A 17,442-nucleotide genomic window follows, 5' to 3' on the forward strand; every position below is an offset into this window, starting at 1 on the left:
TAATATTAAACGGTTATGGATATTAAATAACATTACTGAGACTGATTAATCCGGGAAATATATTATTTGGTACATTTATTTCAATTTTTTTACCACAACGATATAGTAGGTACATAATTTGTAGTCAACCTTTATATTAACGATATTTTATTATATAATTTTTAAATGAGATCGTAACCCGTAGCAGGGATACGTAAAACCCAGGACTGAGTATTCTATACTGACGAAAAAGCCAACGGAAGCTTCCGTGCATTCGGCACGTTTAATACAACGAGATAGAGTCCGAGGTCGCGCAGCAGCGCTCCGTATATACTTAGTTTTTCGTCGTAAACAGGGTTTTGCAAAATTGCAAATAAGCATTTTCGGGCTTAGATATAATATACCTAACATTATACTGCACAAGTAGGTTTCAGCTTAGCGTAACCTTTTTGCGACATCCTGTAGAGTAAGCCCCCTGTGCCCAGTACTGGGACACAGTACGTTTATTTAAAAAGTGAACTTGAGGAACTATCGGTTTTTACCTATTAAGAACGTAAACACAAACGGACACCACGTAACAGTCCACTGCAAGACATGGGTCTCCTCCAAGATTGGAAGGTTATAAGGTTGGAATATATTGCTCTAATCTCCACTCCTGGCAAAGAGGCTTGGAAATGTATTACACTAAACAGACATTATTTTATTACCAGAATATCTGTCTTTTCGGTCGATCCAGGGAATTTCGGCACAGCAGTCACTGTAAGCATCCATGATAGCATTTATTGCACTCGTGAGTTTTCTAACATGAGTGCAGTATGGTTCTGTGGTGGTAGGGCTGGACTCCGGCGCCTGCCAACATTCTTGACGGCAGAAACTAGTCATTACCGCGCTTGTCCAGCTGCAAGGGACGTATTCTTGAAGCTGCTAACGATATTTTTAATTGAAAACTCTATGTTAAAAATATTAGTGTCATTTATGTTTGGGGTTTACATTATGTTTTTCTGCAGTTATGGAGAAATAAATTAGCTGACAAGAAAGAACGTGATTTATCCATCTATAATAGTTATCGAAGAAAAGTCAGAATATAGGAAACTCGCTCGCTTTAACACATCAAACTAAACTAATCTGGAAACAATATATGTATATATTTTTACCTAGGTGACAAACCCTATGCCAGCTACACGGACAATAAATACATATATAGTTCTAATATATAGTTCACTAGTGTGAATAATATTTCTAAATAAATGTAAAGTCGAGTGGTTTCAAGAATAGCCCCCTGCGCGGGCGCAGTCGTCAGAGGCAGACGGGCAGCCAGTAATAACTAGTTGCTGCCTTCAACACTAACAACACGCTTTTATTCTCCTCCTCGCTCCTGATACAACTTAACTCAACTAATTACCTTTCTCTACTTTAGCTTTTAGGCAATTCGGTATTTATTTGTACGGTGGCCTGCGCCTAAAAGTATACAGGCGGAGTTTTTAAAATAGCGATCTCAAGCACACATGTTGCTCAAGCACATCCACATAAACACCACTGCTACACATATCACACACAACACGTCCCCGGATTTATAACAGATGTAGCTGGTCCCTTCATCATCAGGGATCGCTATTTTAAACTCTGCCTGTATACTTTTAGACGCAGGCCACCGTACCTACCTGCATCTGTTAGTTAATAAGCATTTTTTTCTGTATATGCTGTTTTTTTGTGTCAAATAAATATATACCTACTCTATTATATTCTAATAATATTTTGTAAACCTACTAATATTAAAAACACGAATGTTTTCGAGTGTGTTTGTTACTCTTTCAAACAAAAACGGTTGGATCAAATTTGATAAAATTTTGTGTGTAGCTAGGTATATAGCCTACACATTTATAGGACATTCTTATTTTCCTATTTCAATTTATTAGTATAATTAGTTTGAGATTAAAAATATCATAGTTTCAAGAATAGCCCCCGCGTAGCCGAGATGCGGCCATAATAACAAGTTGCCGGCACTGAGTAAGGAAATGGTTTTATTTTCCACGCACCAAACTAATTTCTGTGCTGCATTGCCCGCTGTTTACTGGCAGCAGCCTTCATGCTGGATGCTAGTTATTAGATATTTATAAATTATGCAATATTATAACTTAAAAAAAACTTAGCGCCAGTTTCACCATACTCTGTTAGATCTTAACAAGGGATTAGTTGGTGACTTTTGACGACCGAATGGCGTAGTGGTTAGTGACCCTGACTACTGAGCCGAAGGTCCCGGGTTCGATTCCCGGCTGGGGCAGATATTTGTTTAAACACAGATATTTGTTCTCGGGTCTTGGGTGTTGATATTTATATTTAGTATCTATCTATCTATGTATTTGTGTAGATATATCAGCTGTCCGACACCCATAACACAGGTTCTGCCTAGCTTGGGGTCGGATGGCCGTGTGTGAGATGTCCCCACATATTATTATTATTATTATTATTATTATCTCTCTAGAATCTCGTATAATTGATGACATTATGTAACAGGGGTGTTAATGATCTGACAAACTATGGTGAAACTAGGCATTAGTGTAGTATAGTAGGTGCACTTTTTTCAGAAATAGTTGTATAATAGGCTTAATACCGAATAGTGGGCACATATTCGTTGATTTCTCTACTAATTGCAGTAACTAAAAAATAAGAATAAGATAAGTACTGTTTAAAAACGATGCCGGAAAAAGTTGAAGCTTCATAGCATTATAGGTAGCTACCATTAGAATATAAAAATAGTAGCTACCATCTACATAAACTGGCTTACCTACATCAACTAGACACCTTTAATCAAACCGCTACGCCATACGTAGGTACTTGGGCAGTTCTTCTTTTTAACCTACATAATGAATAAAAAATTATCCCGAATTTGAAAAAAAAAACTTTAGCTTTTTGGTGAACTCTTATAATTTTTATGATAGCTACATTTCTATTCTATCGAAAAAGGTGGTTGGCCGCGAAGTTTAAGTATTTTTTCAAGATTTTCAGAACATAATACGTGGATAAGGCAAAGAAAATTACACCTTCGTCACAGAATCTTTTATTTTATTTTAACGAAATAGTCTTCGTCGATTAAAATGAAACTTTTTTGATACGTTAATAAACAAAATACCATTTTAGAAAACATATGAAAGAACGGATTTTTAGTAATAACAAAATATTTATTAAGTAGTTATTACCACTCTGTCACAATTTTAGCTAAAATGAAGCTTGTTTTTGCTATAAATATTTTTTCGCTACTAATTACAGTAAAAAATTAACAGCATAGACGTTAACATCAATGACTAAATTTAATATGATTTTTCCAAAGTTGCACTATTTATAACATAACATATAAACGACCAAAAATAAGTTGACTACCAGGAGACACCAATCGTTACAGAGTGGTAAACGATGTGACATAGTTGTTATTCTATTAAATATGCGGCAGCGTTTTGGAATAAAACAGTTTTATTTAAAAATAATAATTTAGTAACTTACATATAAATTATTATGGTTTCAAGTTAGTCAAAAAAATTACTGGAGATATCTTTATTATTAGTATAACTAATGAAATCACACTTGAGAACCTCTGGAGAGTGAAATATCCGTATTTCAGGAACTTAAAGGACAAATTTGTTCCAACTACATAAAATAATGTTTATCTGCACAATTAATATTTTCGGCAACCTAAAATTTAAGTAACATAATGAAAATTACGTAATTTGTTAAAGTTTTAATCAGCCATATTTCGAAAATACAGCAGTGGCTCTTAGAACTTGAAAAAAATACTCTTTCCTTTTTTAATTACCTTAGAAGCTGGAAGGACTTTAATGTTATCATCAAACATCCGATAAATCATTCTCCACCATATTAAACAGTCTACCACATTCATCGTCTGTTCTTGAGGACAATAGCACGAAATTAGCTTTTTTACTAACGAAACTTTTTATTAATGAAGCGCAAGTGTATTGGACGTTCCTTTCGCTTCGTACTTTAACCAAAACGTGTAGTTTCTCTTCAATTTTTCTTTGATGAATATTCTCAGGTTGGAGTGTTTGGTAAGAATGTGACAGATTTGTCGTGTGACAGAGGGGTAAAATGTGTTGCAAAGTCGATTAGCATTTAAACAGTAACATAAAGTGTAATATTCACATGTTGATTTCAAAGTAATTGTTATAACCAATGAGTAAATAACAAAATAATAATTTCATTGTATTTTATTTTAACAATTACCTACGTGACGAAGCTGTCGCCGAATAAACACACGCACCTCCTGTCACACTTTGCGGGTGGCCGATACGCGGTGTCTGGATCTCAAAGGGGAAATCTTACCAAGGGGAAAAGGAGACCTTAAACTCAGATCGATGGCAATAAGGACGAGTGGCTCAAACAAATATTTTAAATGGCAACCTACGTGACAGAATGTTACTACTAAAACATTAGGTAGTAAGAGACAAATTTTCAACAATTTTTTTTAATATTTCAGAAATCATTTAAAAATATATATTATGTTTTACTAAATAGGTAATATCTTCTGGAGTTTAAATAAATTTTTATATTTTATGTTGTCATATATATTTTTTGTAACATTATCGAATATGCGCAGGATGAAGTGGCGGGAGACAGCCAAGATTCGTATGAAATACTCCTCTGTCACGCGGATTTACCACTCTGTAACGTAATTTTAAATACAAAAATATAAATTTATATTTTTGTAAACGTACACAGCCGTTGTGTTTTTAGTACAATGCACGCTGAAATATAAATAAATAAATAAATATTTGTAAAACTCATGATTTTTTCTTCACAACTGATGGAGACTAAGTTATGTAGGTTAAAAAGAAGAACTGCCCACTTACCTTAATTACCCTAACATGTATTTTTGCACCAATCGAGATGAAAAACAAATTGCTATCAGCTGGGAACAACACTTTCTACACATATCCGCTGGACCGCACGATTCCACACCAGAGTCGTTCACAATTAATATGTCCATTAACTTTATTGACTAAACTTTCTTTCTAACGACTCTTTACACATATCAGAAGATTGTAAGAAGATATTTATTTTCGACATATTACACTCACGGGCAAGAAAAGGTTCCACTGAGAAAAGCACCAAATTACTCCTTAACGGAAAAGGCTAGCTTAATGACACCTTCTGTAACATTGAAGTACATCTAACAGAGCATCAGGATATTAGCAACAAAAAACTATAATATTTTCTTCAATATTTTTATTAAATGTTTGAAAAAATTGGGGTCTTTTAGTTTCGGAATTTTGTGAGTCGAACTTTTTCATTGCCCGTGAGTATATGTACAGTTGTACAGATTGAATACGAATAAAATTTCTTAAAGTATGAAACACTTTGAAAGAAAGCTTAGTCGCTTTGAGCTCAACGCTATTTGTAGTAATTCCGTCCTTAACTGTCGGGTACCGAACCCGGGACCTTTGTCGGGCGACCGCAGCCTCCACCGCCGCAGTCATACACCGCAAAATGTACTTTCTACCATTTAGCTGTTACTTCGAGCATTTCTTTCAATAATGTCGAGAACTTTTTTTTCTTTACCTCTATTTTTGATCATAAAAATCCTTCCACCTAAAAGTGTTCTTAAAAAATCGCCTTTGTTGATAACACCGCTATTTTTAATAATAATAATTCTTTATTTCGGATATCAAGATCCATATAAAAACACACACAGTATACAAATAATAATAATTAAAAGGACATAAAAACATTAAAAACTAACTAAATACCTACATCAAAACATACTAAACTAATAATTACAAAAGTCATGCAAAGTAAGATAAATAACAAACATAAAAACAAAAAATAATAAAAATAAAAACAAACAAAAGATGGGACACCATTTTGAACCTCATGTTTGTATATTATTATAAGCTTTGTAACTTCCTAATTTATTACCTTTCCCTGTCTATTACATATAGTATATCCACATTATCCACGTATACATACATCTACGCCACAGAAAAATATTTCAATGAATGGTTACAGCTACAGACTCATTTTCAGTGACTGCGGCCAAATGTACGATTATTGCTGATTTAGATGAAGTATCACGGGATTACAGAAATATAATCATTCGGTATAACCACAATCGTTTAATTTGACCGCCAACGATTATAGCAAATGGTCGATGATTCGTATTATTGCAAAAATGTGTAATGGAATGAATGGCAGGGTTGGCGGTTACGACTGACTGACATCAGCTAAAGTCTGTTTTTTAACCTTAGATACTATTTGACCTTAGATACTGATTCTGAACGGTTCATAAACAGTCGATTGTGCCGCGATTAAGTATCTGTTATACTGTTATATATTCATCGACGAGTTCACGGTGGACGTGTCATCATGTCAATCATTTCTATATCAAAATATGACCTTTTACAGTCTGACATTGGCATTTATTGATATCGATCGAAAACTAATTACATCGATGAATATCAAACATAATCAATAAACTAGCAGGTACCTAGCGACAGGCATTGCTGCACCCTCTTTTCGCCTTAAACTGCTCTGCAGAAAACTATCAATTATAATTTTCCCCGGTACAACCTACACCGGTGTATGTGCATTAAGGCCTGGGTCTCCTATTTACGCCGTAGATCGCGTCCAGCGTCACGCCGTAGGCCGCGTCACAATGCTCATTACATCTACGCGCCAACGTCGGCGTGTGAGGGAGACCGCATCAGTACATTTCTATAGTGAGCATCATGACGCGGCCTACGGCGTGACGCTGGACGCGATCTACGGCGTAAATAGGAGACCCGGGCCTAATATACAGGGTGCACCTATACGCACGCGTCTGCGCAGGTACATATACAGAGTGTATTACATAGTTACAGTAAACAAGCAGTTACGGTCTATCCAAGGTCTTCCGCCGGCTCTCCGTTAATTTCCACGTCGAAGCTAATTTCAGGATAACATCGTCTCGGTATCGTCAGGGTTGGTGTAAAGAAGGTATAGTTGTAGACTGTTGACAATCCAACGAACACTGCTTTGGCAAATCAAATTTATTTTCAAATCAACCCCTATTATAATATTTATCAATAATAAGAAAAAAAAATGACTGAAAAATATACTCAGTTATGTTAAAATAAGCATAAGACCCACGTACATACAGTAGCTTTTGTACCAATGTCAGATACTTATCAATCTGCAATATTGCCCTACAACACAACGATATTTATGCAAAGATCCTTGCTGGCACACAAGACTAGTTATACATGGTGCTTGATTTCCAGTATTTTTTCTTCAGCTGCACACTCGAGCTACGATATATCCCAAGTAGCAAAAATATGTGCAATAAAGGTAACGGCCACGTTCCTGTTTTGCTAATATGTGCTGTAAAAGTCCCGTAATTAGTCGAATAATGGTCACGGCAGCGCTGTCTCGACGCGAAAAGGGCACAAATTATACAGCAATTCAGTGCTATGAAAGTCGAGTGATTGTAACCAAGAAGCTTATATAGTAGGTTAAAAGTCGAGTAAAAGTAAACTGTACCCAATTTAGGGTTGTCATAGCAATTTTGTTGCAGCTTCTACACTAAGGGTGCAGTAACAGCGATGTGGTGCTCATTAATCGACTAATAAGTAGAATAATAGCTGTCGAGTTGCTACAACTCTTCATTTTTGTGGGATAAATGCAACAAAATTACTTTTTCCCCACTATTTAGCTGAATTTTAGTCACACTGTTGCAGAAAAATATATGGAAGAAAATCTGTGGATTATTGTGACTGATCTATCGTAATGACTGATTACAAAAGCATAAAGGTAAGTAAGTCTCCATTAATAACTAAATGAGTTATTACTAGTGCAATTTCTATTGTTGCATTTTACACATTCGTATACGAAAAATCTTAGGCGCATTTAACTTTATCGATAAAGTAATAGGAATTCTTTAACATATGTATAAGGGCTACGTTAAATGTTTCTTAAAAAATAGTAAATATGGTCAAAATTAATTAAATAAATTATAAAAATAAAATAATAGCCATGTTTGTTCGTATATCGCTATTACAGCACTATTAATCGATTTTTGATGCAATAATAGTTACAATGTTGCACTAATAGCAAAACAAGCAGCCATCATTAAATAAATTTAGGGTTCCTCAATGCAAAATCCTTAGCTTGACTAACCCGAGTTGGGGTGAATGTCATTTGATGTATTTTATTAAATGTAATTAATTAACGATTGGTTCATATTTGCTTCATTTCATACTTAATGATAAATTAGCAACTATTTAATTATATTTTTATATAATTATAAAAAAAACTTCATTTTCTTCACACGATGAAAAATTTATTACATTGATTTTCAGAATAGAATATAGCAAACATTTAAAAGTGATTGATTGATTGCAAAGCAAGCACGTATACAACTTGAATAAAGCAGAAAAGATACTAATCACGCTTTTTTTCCAGAATGGTTTTCAAGATTGTGCAGACAATTGAGAAGGGAGGATATGTTTTATGGACCGAGACACCAGGCCCACGATTTCTTCAGTTGTTTTCTGTGGAACAACGGAACCACTTGACGTTTCGGCCATCGCACTTGACGAATTTTGAGACAAACACTTTGTTTGAACCTTAGTTTGAATTTTTCCGTATCTTTGTTTTAATTTTCTTTTTTAATTTCCATGACTTGTAATCCATTTTATCACGTAATAAAAAAATGAATGTGCAATGGAATTATTTATTTGCTTGTCACATTAAAATACTATAAACTGTATAAACGTAACCAAAATGCTGTTACTGAATTATTTATCGAATTAATGTGCCATAAGAGCATTTCAAATAGTATGTGAGCTATTACAGTTATTTGAGAGCTTTTATTCGAAATGTCGATTAATGAAGCTATAAGAGTTACAATGATGCAGTATAGTAAAATAAAATCTTTTATTCAGCAAATTAGATCCAAATAATACAATGATGAGTAATAGTTCTATAATAGCAACCTGAACAATCAATAAGCGAATTAATAACTCTTAAAGCTCTCTTTCAGCACTAATGTGTGCGTTAAATAAAATAAAGCAGCTTTTATAGAAATGTCGAATAAACGGGCTATATAGGTCGAATATAGGTCGAGTAGATGTGTATTCGACATTGTTACAGCGCAAATTAGATAAAAATGCTTATTAATAGCTGTACCACTTTTATGGCACAATCTAGTAAAATTTCAGCCATTAATCAATACTTATTCGATTTTAAGTGCTATAAATGGGCCCTTATTCGACCATTTTGCTTGTTGGGATGCTACCTACGACTTAACGGTTATTTCAAGTTTTTCGTCTATAATTCTGTACTATCACTTGTACAAAAGCACATAGATTTCATGCCATCCGCAAAAACACATCATACAGTAAGTACAAACAAACTCATCCGGTTCCAGCTCACGTTTGCAGGCCAGTTTTTGGATTCCCCTCGAAGTAGATTTCGAATTCCTCGTAGTGACTGTACCCCCGCTACGGCCGCAGTGCAGTCTGTGCGCCACATTCTTGTGCGTCTAATAACTAATTAAGCCGGCCCTGCCCATCCGAGCCGGGCGCGCTCCAGGACCGGACTCAGTGTACAGGAGCCTTTATTAAGTGCACTCCCGAAAGTTGGCACAGTAACTCGCCATTCTGCCAAGTGCGATACATACCTACTCGCGCACAAAGGGTTCCATGCCATTAATAATAATAATAAGTTTATTTTCAGATCAATTATTACGATGCCATTATTTACAACTACTAGGTACTTCGTTTGTTATGATCAATGCATGAATTACAAAGTTACATTGACAGTGTTGCAGTTAGGTACTGAGTTTAATTATCAATGTATACTTTTCTGGTTTTTTTTTCCTATATTATTTGTACTCTCCGTTTAACTTTTACGTCAGGTGCACTCAAAAAAATCATGAGTATATTTTTTCTTTCATAACTACCACCTATATCACCTCAAATAGTTTCTCATTGATGCAAACAAACATCTCATCAACATTGTTGTCGCGAAAGGCGTCGTAAAACTTATTTAGCATCAACGTGTTCTACATTTACTCAGAAGTTATTATTATATCAATGGAGGTTTAACGATCGTATAAAAATATTTAAAGTATATATAGGTACAAAACGCTGCCACTACACTTCTATACTCCTTGGAGGTACTTATTGATTTTTTCATACTTAGCTAACTGATTAGGTACAGTAAGGGGCAGAGAAACCTGACCCCCCTCAGAAGCATTGTTATTATGAGACGGGGGTCAGGTTTCTCTGCACATGACCGTACTTACTAATATGCTCGTAGCTTATCACAATTATGAAAATTATGTGGCTGTGTAAAACGTTCTTCCGAATATGGCCAATGAAACTTAAAACTGATTTCACGTAAATATCGTAATCTTTTAATCCTTTAGGATTAATACAAAAGTTATTATTTATGTTTAAACGAAGAGGAAACGAACAATCTCACGGGACATTGGTCGTTTCGGATTAAATGTAGTGAAATACGAATACTTTGTGGCTTCATTGCCGCGGAAAAAACTCATCATTATTTTAATAGTTTCCGCCTGGCTCGCATACCATGGCTTAGCATTTCTGCTTACTTTCTTTTTCTAACACTGAAAGGTAAAAAATACCGTAAACTTTAACTTTAATTCTTGTAGCGTTTGATATTGCGGTAGTATTTCTACGCATGGTTCTCCTGACTACGTCCCTGCATCATATTTCAGTTAATCTTTGCAACGCGATATTATAAACTTAAACTTCAGACGATTACAGCTGGCCCGCTCAAAAAGAGAATGGAGTAATGTAATTTTCGACCTTTTACAATTTGTTTGTTTTTTTATTAATCGCACAGCTTGACCAGTTTAATGAGATCCCTATAATATGATTACGTACGTGCCTTTATTAAAAACTAAGAGAAGGGCAGGAGATTCCTCCAGACTGGCCAGTAATAAAGTACAAGCTGTCCACCACGCCCCCCTTGGCTGGTTTGCGAACGCTAAAAATGGAGTTAAGTTTTTTAACCCGCGATAATGTTCGCAATAATATGTATGTGCGTTTAATTAATGAATGTGGATAAGTAATTACAATTAATTAAAGTTGTGATGTTCACAATTATGTCTGATGATGTACCTAACGATGTAAATGATCTAAACTAAGACTATTCATAGACATACCTACTGCTGAAAAATTTAACCACATGATCGACGGTTCAAACGTGGTGGGTCAAACTGACATACTCTTCCTGACATGTACACATGAAACACATTACATAATTTCACTAGGTGTATTTTTACTAGGTTGCGTGTAAGAGATCGCTCTTAGCTATGAGGCCGCTTATGATACATTGTTTCTAGTCTGTAAGGGCTGATTGGATGGTCAGGTAAAAGTTATCTGAGGAATAATTCTGATGTTGTCGCGACTGAATTTTTGTATTAGACAGTGACATCAACAACTTTATTCCTCAGATAACTTTTATCTGACTATGGAAAAATCAGCTCTATATAATAAAGTTTCATTTTTTTACATATATTCTGTTCTATATTTAGTACCTATGTAAGATAACCAAAATGAAGTGCATTTCAAAGTTGTTCAACTTGAACAGTACCTAGAACCTATACTTTGTCTATATTTTTCGGGAGTATCTTATTTACTCTACTTCAGAATTAAAACGCTTGTTCACAGCACATAATTATACGAAATCAGAACGCACCCCGAGCTGTCACTTTGACGGTAAAAACAACATGGCCACCGATGATTGCGCGCGAAATCGATCGTCACGAGAGATTCCAGCCGCCGCGCACGCGTGCCGGAACAAAAACTATGATATGAAAGTAATTCTACCGCGAAGATTGCCTCAAAGCGTACAGCATCAGCTACTTATTTTCTTTAAACGAGAGAAGCAGTTGGAATTCTTTTGTGCTTCCCGCCATTACTCACCTGCCTACGGTAAGGAATCTATAACTAACTGATTCTATAGATGCCTGAAAGTGTCAACTATGCATCAAATCAAAATAGCAGTAGTGCACCTTCCTTCGAAAATAGAAGATACTCTTTAATACACTTGCTGTCAAATTTAACTCTTACGACGATATAGCGCTACGAAATCCAAAGTTTAAAACGGTACATGTGACATGTCCAAACTCTTACGTTTAACGAGACTTCTACTTTGTCCGCAGTCTCAACAAAAGCAACTGTTTATATTTCAGAATGGTTGCCGTGTATTAATTGGCACAGTGGACAATAAATTGTAGGGACATTTACGAAAACGGTACATTTCACTTCCCAAACTGAACATTCCTGGCTGGGTTCAAGGCCAAAGGTGAGATCGCCCACCGCGGCCGCGGACAGGACTCGGGGGTCACTCACGAGGAGGTAATTGTCGAGGAATGCCTGGAATCCACCGGTTTCGTGTACGATTTCGCAACTACAACCCGATCAAATATAAAACAATGCGAGCTTCATACAATCCTGCAGAGCTGCAGACATCCGCAGTTCGGCCGGTTAACTTAAATAAGTATGGAAGTCGTGATGCGACCGACGCCTTCGGGCGCTGTGAACAGATGCACGGAAGTCGGTTGGATAAGGTTTTTTAACATATAATGAAGAAGACAGCCCGAAGCGCCAGGGCATTTCAACGTATGAAATATGTTTGACAAACAGACACAGCTTAAATCTTTACAAGTTTACATGATGATGACCGTAATTTTCAAAAGTAAATACCTATCTTTGCTTAATTGAAACTTCACCTCGATTTGCCGGAACTAATGTTTAAGATTCCAATTCTTTAATGATTTTTATCACCATAAAACGCCATTGCAAGCTACACAAAAAACTAGTAAAACTATCAAAAATTACCGAAATCCGGTCCCAGATCATTGTGTGATTTGTTTCGGCGAGCACAAAAGTTAATTGTTTTATTTCGAAGGTAAATTTTCGTAATTATCCCGAAGCCGCAAAAGGAAAATAAGTGGAAAAAAAAAGAAATAGACAAAGGCCGACTGTCGACGCACCGGTTTGTTTTTTCTCTCTTTACCTGTGCCCGGCCATTTGTGGCTGTTTGGGCTTCGTTCCCTCGCCATTGTGTATTCTATTACAATTTAATCTGTGAACAACTCAAAAAGCGTGAAATTGTTCCAGACAACATGTTCAATAAATAAAACACTCGCTTGGCTGTACATAGGTATACTAGGCTTGTACTTAAGAACTTTGTATGTTACAAAAAATTAAATCAGCATCATCATAATATTTTTTTACTTCTCCCAAGGAACACTAAATAGAAGTATCTAGAACACTGCGCTTTGACATTCCCGTCCTGTCTATTCAGACATGATTATTTTATAATTCATGAAAAAAACTTGATTAACTATGCAAATACATAAATTTATATATTTTTGCACCATACCACCCTGCCAATGAGGTATAAATAGTATAGATACTAAACTTCTAAAATAAAGACCATCCAAGCGTGGCCAAGCCATAGCATCTCCATGCTTTGGAGTTGTATAAACTTAGACTACAACAAAGTTCTGTAATACTTTTGTTTTTTGTCACCATGAATCAGAAGCTTGACTCAGGCAGGGGCAGAGCTTCCATTTCGAAGAAGTACCTAACCGCGACGCGCAATGAATATCAAAATATGGGGTTGGCTTTGTTTTTTTTCTGCTGACAGCAAAGAGGTAAGCATATGATTTGATTTTGTAACTTAAAACTCTATGCTACCGAAACAATGTTGCTGTTGCTACTGAAAGAAGGCTGATTGAAGCTCGCAATTTACTTTTTAACGCATCGACCTACAGCCTCGTAATGGTTTTTATTGTAATAAACGATAAATAAAGCACCGTTATTTTAGTGTTTAACCAAAAAAAGTTTAAAAAAACCGTTTAGGCATGTCCGATCGTCCAGCTGGGCGGTATGCTTCATTTCATAAAAGCTACATTTCCAGATAATAAATAAAAGGTCGTTTTGAAGAAAAAATAATTGCCCAATATGTCGACTGGAGCGGTTATCAGGCGCCGGCATAAACGAAATTTTAATAAACCGTGTTGAATGAACCGTCTGGATTTGGTCTGCGCCGGCCGGGTTGCATTTTTCTTCTTCGAGGCAAAGTGATATGTATTATGTAGGTTGATATAATTATGATGCATTGTGTTACGTATTTTAGTCGTGTTTTGACATTTGTGCAGTTCATTGATATGCTTACCAACTGGTATTAGTTAGGTATTCATTTATAGACTTTGGTGGCTACCCATATTGGTTTATAACTTAGTTGTAATGCTCCTAATACCGGCCGATATACTAATAGTCTCACACTTTACAAGACTTTTGGGACTACCAAGAAACTATTAGATCATGCTACTGCTATTTTTACTCCTCTAAACGTTACACAGAGTTTGAAATCCTGACAAACGGATCAAATCATCAGGATGGAAAATGCACTGTGAGAAGTAAGATACACTCTCACTTGTTTAGTCAGCCAGTCACACGGCGCTGATTTATAGTATTCTCGGTTCTATTTTATGATGAATAGGGTGTGTATACGAGTGCAGCTGGCTGGCATCCGATGCGCATGGCAGATAGCAGGTGCCGACAGTTGGCGTTTCAAATTTAGAATTTTCGAGTTTACTTTTCACGGTTTCGTCCTTTGAAAATTGATCCTTCTTTTGTTTTTGTGGATATGTTGGCATTCTTTTGTTATGATGCTGTTGATAGGTGTTGCTGGTCACAATTTATTGCCATTTGAACTGGCATTAGCGTGGGCTTGGCATAAGGAGAAGAGATAAAGCTGATAAAATGAAGATGTGTTATTTAGTTAAATGCACAACTTAATTTATTATATAAGTATTTTTGTATTACCGAAATTTTACCTGATTCTTGGAGGTCGTTTCTTATTTAAAATATTCATACCTACATACTACCTAGCATATAAGTACAAATTTTGGATAAGGAATACCTATTCCTCAAAACTCACTCTGTAGTCAAATTTATTATATGAGTTTCATCAATATCAGATTTTACATAATCCTCCTTCGTCCCTATCCATATTAATCTAGAAGAATCCAACAAAAAACATTTAAAAAACTCATCACGCCCCACGAACCCTTTACAACGTGAAGACTTTTTTTACTAAAAAGGATTTATTCAAAATTCGGTAGCAGCAAGTTGTCATTTGTCTTTTTTATGATTTAGATACCTTTGCATTGATGTTCTTTTTTCTTTGACCTTAGAATATTAGATTAGTCTGGAAAGGTTGTCTGGTAGGATTATTCGGTATTCACAGTGACTCTACATCCGTAGGTTTCAGATTATAAAAAGTAGGTACATGATATGTATGTATAGTATAAACTTTTATAAGGATGTACCGAGTAGCAATCATGATAATATGAATCTAACCAGTTAGTTACAAGGTGTAAATAAAAATTAATACTGTAAGAACAAAAATGTTATCCAAAGAACACCCTGTATATCCTGAAGGGGGTCTCGGCGTTTATCCCCGCTTCACCCCATGACGTGGAAACATTAAACTCTTCATTATAAAACCCATCACGAGTATTATTAACTGCACAAGTGATTTTAACACCTCCCGGCCAAGTGTTAGGGTTTATTTTTTATTTACGAGTGAGAATAATCGAATTTTATGCCGATAACGAACATAAAAGTCACGATTCATATGAATCGATTAGCTTGAATGGTCGGGTTCGGCCCTCGGTGTATTTTACTCACATACAAATACATACATACTTACAACATATTATACATAAGTAATTCACATGGAACCAATACGCTCAGTAAATATAGGTGTTCTAGTATTCTTTAAATCAATATGCTTAAAAAAAGATTATTGAAATAAAAATAAATAGGTAAAATTCTAAATCAAAAAACTTTTTCTTGGCAGACAGCTTAGCCCTACGCCAGAAACCTTTCAATTGGGCTATCTCTCTCGATTTTCCAGTAAGTTCCCGAAGTTTGCTTTTTATGTTTGTCCATTCCAAATTCTTTCGTTTGTTGGTATTTGTGTCTGTTAACTTATTTTCAATGATAGGTGCAGACTCCCGCATTATCTCAAAAAATAGATCCTTTTCCTCCTGGGTCCAATTTTCACCACGTGCACGATTGTTTTTATCTCCAGGTACAACATTTTCTTTCGACTCCATCGTTTATTACTTTTCTTAGTGAGACGAAATAACTAATTACAAAAACAAACAAAATAACAACAGATTTTCGTGACAGATATTGTGACACTGACACACAGGTTACGTTCCGTTTTGCATTTTGGTCTCTGAAATTATATTCGCTTATTTTGTTTTAAAATTATTATTTTTGGTATAACCTTGCACAGATTTATAATAACCTTGATGATTACCGATTAATAAGTGAAATTGAGAAAAAAATAATGAATAAAATGTTACTTTATTAGTCGACTATTTCGTTCATGTTCGTACATCATTTGCCTAGAACAGAACGGAGGAACGAATAATGAATGAATGGTTCACAGAATAAAAAGACGATTGAGATAGACGATGTTTATAAAAACTAGCGCTAAACAAGGTTTGATGGTAACGAACATAAAACACCTTTTAAAACCATGGCTATCTGTTTAGGCGTTGTTTAGCTAAGAGCTTGTTAGACAAGGTTTTTACATCACTTTTTGTAGTAACACTGTTACAGTGTCTCTATTCTAATGTCTCTATTAAACAGAGGGCGAAAGGAAACGGAAGTCCCCATTACGCTATATTTATATCTCCCGAGAGATCTCTCGGATAAGAATCGTCACTCACAATTATACCGAGGCATTCCTTCCTTTTCATATACCTAGGTGCCATTATAACCGGTCGTGCATCCTTTTCTGTCACGCTTAATTCGCTAAACGGTAGAGTAAGAAGGCAATATGGTGATCAGCCTAGTATTGTAATTTTGCGCTAATGTTCACTGATTGCGTTGCACTATGATTTTAATCCATTACCCTTTGGTGATTGCGATAGTATGCCTAAGGAAGTGTAATAATTATTAACCAGTTATATTACCTAAACTAATAATACTATAAATGCTTTAAGAACAAAACATTATTTTTCTATCGTCTATATTTTAAAAACCCCCACCGTTCCAAGTATGTAGTAGGTAGGGTATTTGAAGACACAGATTAACCATACCTAACCATCGTTTTAGAACTAGCATTCTTCGAAAATTTGCTCTGTCCAACTGAAACCGCATATACTTGTTACTTCTCAAAGCCCACCTTAAACATTCGACATTCCATCTAACCTCTACACCCACCACCTAACCGTTCCTCCACCCAAAGGTTGCCTGGAAGCGCTTTTATTTTAGCAATAAGGCCCCCTATTGCGTTATATCCACTGTATAAATTAAATAAATAAATAAATAAATATGTGGGGTTTGAAATTCTGATTGCATTTTTGGGATTACATATAACATGCTGCACATGTAGGTTTCGGCTTAGTAT

The 17,442-nt window shown here is 35.5% G+C and overlaps 1 protein-coding gene across 1 annotated transcript in view; it reads left to right on the plus strand.

The window, feature by feature from the left end:
• The window catches only part of LOC105395130 (tetratricopeptide repeat protein 28), a 78,426-nt gene that overhangs the window by 8,969 nt on the left and 52,015 nt on the right, over nt 1–17,442 (plus strand). The window lies entirely within an intron of this gene.

The sequence above is a fragment of the Plutella xylostella genome, chromosome 16 (genome assembly GCF_932276165.1).
Source record: "Plutella xylostella chromosome 16, ilPluXylo3.1, whole genome shotgun sequence".
NCBI lineage: Eukaryota > Metazoa > Arthropoda > Insecta > Lepidoptera > Plutellidae > Plutella > Plutella xylostella.